Genomic DNA, 6,443 nt, shown 5'->3' with positions numbered 1-6,443 from the left:
CACAACCGGCCGTGATTGAGAGTCCCATAGGATGGCGCACAACAGGATGGCGCCCAGCGTCGTCCGGGTTTGGCCGGTGTAGCCTGTCATTGTAAATAAGAATTTGTGCTTAACTGACTTGCCTCGTTAAATAAAATACACAATTTTATTGTTTACTGTGAATTGTCTTTCAAACTTGTTATCCTCATATGTCGACCCATATCCTTTTAGTATATATACTTCAGAAAATGTTTAAACTTTCCACTGGTGTAAACCCATGCTAAATCTGTCTCAAAGTGTTGTAGTTTTGTGGTTCCCCAGATCTTTTCTTGTTGGCCGAGGAACAGCAACAGCTTTCCTAACTATTGCAGTAGTTTTCCAGGTCATAGTAGTTTCAGTAGCCACTCTTTAACAGACCATGGTCCCGATCTCTCTTCATTCTCCAGCATCACCCTGGTTTCCATTTGGAAATGGGCTATGTCCCTCATCATGATGCCAGAGGAGGCTGGTGGGAGGAGCTATAGTAGGATGGGCTCATTGTAATGTCTGTAATGGAATTAGTGGAACGGAGTCAAACATGTGATTTCTATATGTTTGATGTGTTTGATACTGTTCCATGAAGTCCATTCCAGCCATTACAATGACCCCATACTCCTATAGCTCCTCCCACCAGCCTCCACTGGATGATACCTGTTTGGGTTGAAAACAGGGTACCGTTACACAGAAACAGGCACCTATAGACAAACACAAAAACATACGCAGGCCTATGTTCTCCTCTCTGACCCATTCTCTCCGCAGACCAACAGCAGAGCTTCGACCAGCTGGATGCCACACGGACTGTGGATCTCAAACGCTCACACAGGGATGGCACAGGGAGCAGGGCCAGGACAGGGAGACCAAGAAGGTGCATCCTTCTGCTACAGAGGAGGAGTACAGAGTAGAGAGGAGCTACACGGTGGGGAGACAGTTTGTGAGAGAGAGAAAGAAAGAAAGACAAAGGACTAGCTAGATAGACGTAAGAACAAGAGAGGAAAAGATGGAGAGGAACAATTTGTTAGCAAGAAGTGACAGAAAAAAAGATTAAGAAAGAAAGAGTAGAAAAATAAGTAACCTGACACAGAAAGGCAGAAAGAGAGAAAAAGAGATCAAAAGTTTGGGTCACTTAGAAATGTCCTTGTTTTTGAAAGAAAAGCACATTTTTTTGTCCATTAAAATAACATCAGATTGATCAGAAATACAGTGTAGACATTGTTAATGTCGTAAATGACTATTGTAGCTGGAAACAGCTGAATTTTTATGGAATATCTACACAGGCGTACAGAGGCCCATTATCAGCAAGCATCCCTCCTGCGTTCCAATGGCACATTGTGTTAGCTAATCCAAGTTTATAATTTTAAAAGGCTAATTGATCAGTAGAAAGCTCTTTTGCAATTATATTTGCACAGTTAAAAACCGTTGTGCTGATTAAAGAAGCTGGCCTTCTTTAGAATAGTTGAGAATCTGGAGCATCAGCATTTGTGGGTTCGATTACAGGCTCAAAATGTCCAGAAATAAATAACTTTCTTCTGAAACTCGTCAGTCAATTATTGTTCTGAGACATGAAGGCTATTCCATGCGAGAAATTGCCAAGAAACTGAAGATCTCGTACAACGCTGTGTACAACTCCCTTCACAAAACAGTGCAAACTGGCTCAAACCAGAATAGAAACAAGAGTGGGAGGCCCCAGTGCACAACTGAGCGAGAGTACAAGTACATTATAGTGTCTAGTTTTAGAAACAGACGCCTCACAGGTCCTCAACTGGAATCTTCATTAAATAGTACCCGTAAAACATCAGTCTCAACGTCAACAGTGAAGAGGAGGGATGCTGGCCTTCTAGGGAGTGTTACTCTTGTCAGTGTCTTTTGCCCATATTAATCTTTATTTTTATTGGCCAGTCTGAAATATGGCTTTTTCTTTGCAACTCTACCAAGAAGGCCAGCATCCCGGAGTCGCCTCTTCACTGCTGATGTTGAGACGTTTGTTTTGCGGGTTCTATTTAATGAAGCTGCCAGTTGAGGACTTGTGAGGTGTCTGTTTCTCAAACTAGACACTCTAATGTATTTGTACTCTTGCTCAGACCCCTAAAGAGTAAGAGGACAATGAGAAATGTAGGCTCTTTCAGTTATGAAATCAAATGTGCAACATAACACTAATGAGATTATTATTTATTTTTTATTGAATTGAATTCATTTTGAGCAACAGACATATACAACAAAAAGTACAATGTGGACAGAGGATATCACATGAAAGTATCAATTAAAACGCTTTTCCAAAGTGGTCCTCGATGGTAAAAACAATAACACATAATGAATAAAAGACCAGACAAAATTACAAACAACCATAAATACATTCATTTATATTGACACCCTAAAAAGTGCCACTTTTCACTGCACTTCTCCCTAACCTTAAAACAATCTATTAATCGCACATCATACCGATCCTTCAAATAAATACACCTGACCAGCAGTAGGGGGCACAAGGGTCAGTAGAGTGGTTTCCCTTACTGTAACAACCTTGTCCAAATGAAAACCTTGGCCTGTTTTTTAAAGCTATTTTTACTTTTTATTTGCTTGATCTCCAAGGGAAGTCTATTCCATAGACAAATGCCTGTATGGAAAAACATGCTCCTCTCAGTACTGTTTCCTGTTGGGATTTTACAAGACATAACACTAGCTCTGGTATTGTGACTGTTGGTTATAGACCATATCAATGTTGGAAACTTAGGGAATAGTGGTTTAAGAGTAAGGTACTAGGTGAGAGTAGGAGGAAATGGTAGGGTGTAGGGAAATACTGATATGTCACCTTTCTGTCCAGGAACTTCATGTCCTCCCCCCACACCAGACGCCTCTTCTCAAACACTAGTTTATAATCCCTCAACTCTGACACACAACAAACATGTAAATAGGGGAACATTCCTAATAGTGTGTCTGTGTACCTGTGTGTACTTTCGACAGGAGCAGCAGGAGCCATATGTTGATGGGAGAGCCCACCTGCACTCAGGTGTCCAGGTGCCTAAACAGGAACAGGATGTGACATTACACAGGGAGAAAGTGATGGCAGAAGCAGTGGTGCCCTGTATGTTCCGGGTTCCTCTGGTGTAGGCCGGGTTACTGTATAAGCACTTTATGACAACTGCTGATGTAAAAAAAAAAAAAGGCAATAAAGTACCAGTCAAAAGTTTGGATACACCTACTTTGGATACACCTACTTTTTCTTTATTTTTACTATTTTCTAAATTGTAGAATAATAGTGTAGACATCAAAACAATGAAATAACACATATGGAATCATGTAGTGACCAAAAAAGTGTTAACACCCAGATATTATATACATACAGTATATGAGATTCTTCAAAGTAGCCACCGTTTGCCTTGATAACAGCTTTGCACACTCTTGGCATTCTCTCAACCAGCTTCACCTGGAATGCTTTTCCAACAGTCTTGAAGGAGTTCCCACATATGCTGAGCACTTATTGGCTGCTTTTCCTTCACTCTACGGTCCAACTCATCCCAAACCATCTCAATTTGGTTGAGGTCGGGTGATTGTGGAGGCCAGGTCATTTGATGCAGCACTCCATCACTCTCCTTCATGGTCAAATATCCATTACACAGCCTGGAGTGCATTGGGCCATTGTGCTGTTGAAAAACAAATGATAACGCAAATCATATGGGATGGCTTAAACCATATGGGATGGCATATCGCTGCAGAATGCAGTGGTAGCCATGCTGGTTAACTGTGCCTTCTAAATAAATCACAGACAGCGTCACCAGCAAAGCACCCCCACACCATCACACTGTCACGACTTCCGCCGAAGTCGGTCCCTCTACTTGTTCGGGCGGCGTTTGGCGGTCAACGTCACCGGTCTTCTAGCCATCACAGCTCCACCTTTTATTTTCCATTTGTTTTGTCTTGTTTTCCGGCACACCTGGTTCACATTCCCTCATCAGACTAAATGTATATTACCCTCTGTTTCCCCCATGTCTGTGTGTGGAATTGTTCTTTGTGTAGGGTGTTATGCTACAGGCTGGCTTGCGCTAGGTTTGTTTGTTTTGTTTAATCCGGTTCATGTTACCATGGTTGTGCTTTGTGCTGCCTCGCCTGTGCCTTCGGGCCAGGGTGTATATTAAAGTTCTCCTGTTATCACCCATCTCTGCTCTCCCGCGCCTGACTTCCCGGCAACCAGTCACTCATCCCGTTACAGAATTCCACACCTATCAATGGAGTCAGCAGGAGCGGGGGTAGGGGAGCACGTCCGGATGCTTCACCATCTCGGCGCTGTCATGGACCGCGTCGTCCAGACTATGGACAGCTGGGAGACACAGGGAGTCCCTCCAGTGCCCCCACCAGCACAACAGGGGTTTCCACTACTCGACTCCCCTGCTCTCGGTCCCAGTGGGATTCGTCTCGCCCTTCCCAGGGAGTTTGATGGGACGGTGGCAATCTACCAGGGGTGCCTGCTGCAGCTGGACCTGTATCTGGGGACCGTCAACCCAGCTCCTTCGGGACGCGAGAGGGTGTCCGCCCTCGTCTCGTGCCTCTCGGGGAAAGCCCTGGAGTGGGCTAACACCATGTGGGAAGAGGTAGATGCGGAGCTGGACCACTTCGAGGAGTTCACCCACCACTTCCGGGCCGTCTTCGACAACCCGCCCGCAGGGTAGAGCGGCGGGTGAACGTCTCTTCCACCTGAGGCAGGGGACAAGGAGCACCCAGGAATTCGCCCTTGACTTCCGGACCCTGGCAGCCAGAGCGAGATGGAACGACAGGGCCCTAATCAACCACTATCACTGCAGCTTGCGCGAGGATGTCCATCGGGAGTTGGCCTGCAGGGACACCACCCTCACCTTTGACCAGCTGGTGGACCTGTCCATCCGGCTGGATAACCTGCTAGTCACCCGCGTACGGTCAGACACGGCTCTGTCGTTTCCATCTCCCAGTACCACTGCTCTGGTGCCTATGGAGCTGGGGGGTGCTGCGCTCAGGGAGGCCGGGGGATTCACGTGCACCATCTGTGGCCGCAGAGGTCACGCTGCCGGTCGGTGTCGGATTGGTTCCTCTGGGGGTCGAAAGCAGCAGGCAAAGCGCTCTGGCGTCATCCCAAGTGAGCTTGCACCATTCTCACCCAGAGCCCTCTGTTGCCCACCTGTTTTTGCAAGCCAACTTTCCTGAGTTTTCCCCGCATTCCCAGCATAAGGCGCTCGTCGATTCAGGCGCGGCTAGGAATTTTATCAACAGAGCAGTTGCCCATAGTTTAAGGATCTCCATTGTTCCAGTGGTTAGGCCCTTTCCAGTTCACGCGTTGGACAGTCGACCATTAGGGTCCGGCTTTGACCAAAGGTCACTCCTTTGGTCATGGTGACGCAGGGGGTCACAGGGAGAGAATCAGTCTCTTCCTTATTGACTCTCCTGCGTTTTCCGTGGTGCTCGGCCTTCCCTGGTTAGCCTGTCATGACCCCACTGTTTTATGGCAATGGAGGGCTCTCACGGGATGGTAGCGAGTGTGCTCGGGAGGTGTTTGTGGGTTTCCATTGGTGCTGCTATGGTGGAAAGTCCAGACCAGGTCTCCACCATGCGCATGGTCTTCAGCTTATCATGAGGTACCCCATACCGCAGCCGAGCAAAACCTTGAGACTTCTTTCATATTACATTTCGCGCACCAGTTCTTATTGACAAGTAGACACAGACAACCACCCCTCATCTTACCGGAGGCAGCTGTTCTGTCTTGCCAATGCACGGAAAACCCAGTCAACTGTATATTATCCATGTTGTTGTTCAGCCACGACTCGGTGAAACATAAGATATATATCTCCCGCCTGTCCAGTGCTGCCGGAGTCTCCCGCCTGTCCAGCGCTGCCAGAGCTTTCCTCCTCTCCAGCGCTGCCGGTGTCTCCAGTCTGCCCAGCACCGCCTGAGCTACCCGTCTGCCCAGCACCATCAGTGGTGCCAGTCTGCAAGGAGCCGCCAGTGCCGCCAGTCTGCAAGGAGCCGCCAGTGCCGCCAGTCTGCAAGGAGCCGCCAGTGCCGCCAGTCTGCAAGGAGCCGCCAGTGCCGCCAGTCTGCAAGGAGCCGCCAGTGCCGCCAGTCTGCCAGGATCCGCCAGTGCCGCCAGTCTGCCAGGATCCGCCAGTGCCGCCAGTCAGCCAGGATCCACCAGTGCCGCCAGGATCTGCCAGTGCCGCCATTCAGCCAGGATCCGCCAGAGCCACCATTCAGCCAGGATCTGCCAGAGCCGCCATTCAGCCAGGATCCGCCAGAGCCGCCATTCAGCCAGGATCCGCCAGAGCCGCCATTCAGCCAGGATCCGCCAGAGCCGCCATTCAGCCAGGATCCGCCAGAGCCGCCAGTCAGCCAGGATCCGCCAGAGCCGCCTGTCAACCAGGATCCGCCAGAGCCACCAGTCAGCCAGGATCCGCCAGAGCCGCCAGTCA

Source organism: Oncorhynchus tshawytscha, linkage group LG09 (assembly GCF_018296145.1).
Source record: "Oncorhynchus tshawytscha isolate Ot180627B linkage group LG09, Otsh_v2.0, whole genome shotgun sequence".
Taxonomy (NCBI): Eukaryota; Metazoa; Chordata; class Actinopteri; order Salmoniformes; family Salmonidae; genus Oncorhynchus; species Oncorhynchus tshawytscha.
Note: the sequence above shows the minus strand (reverse complement) of the source record.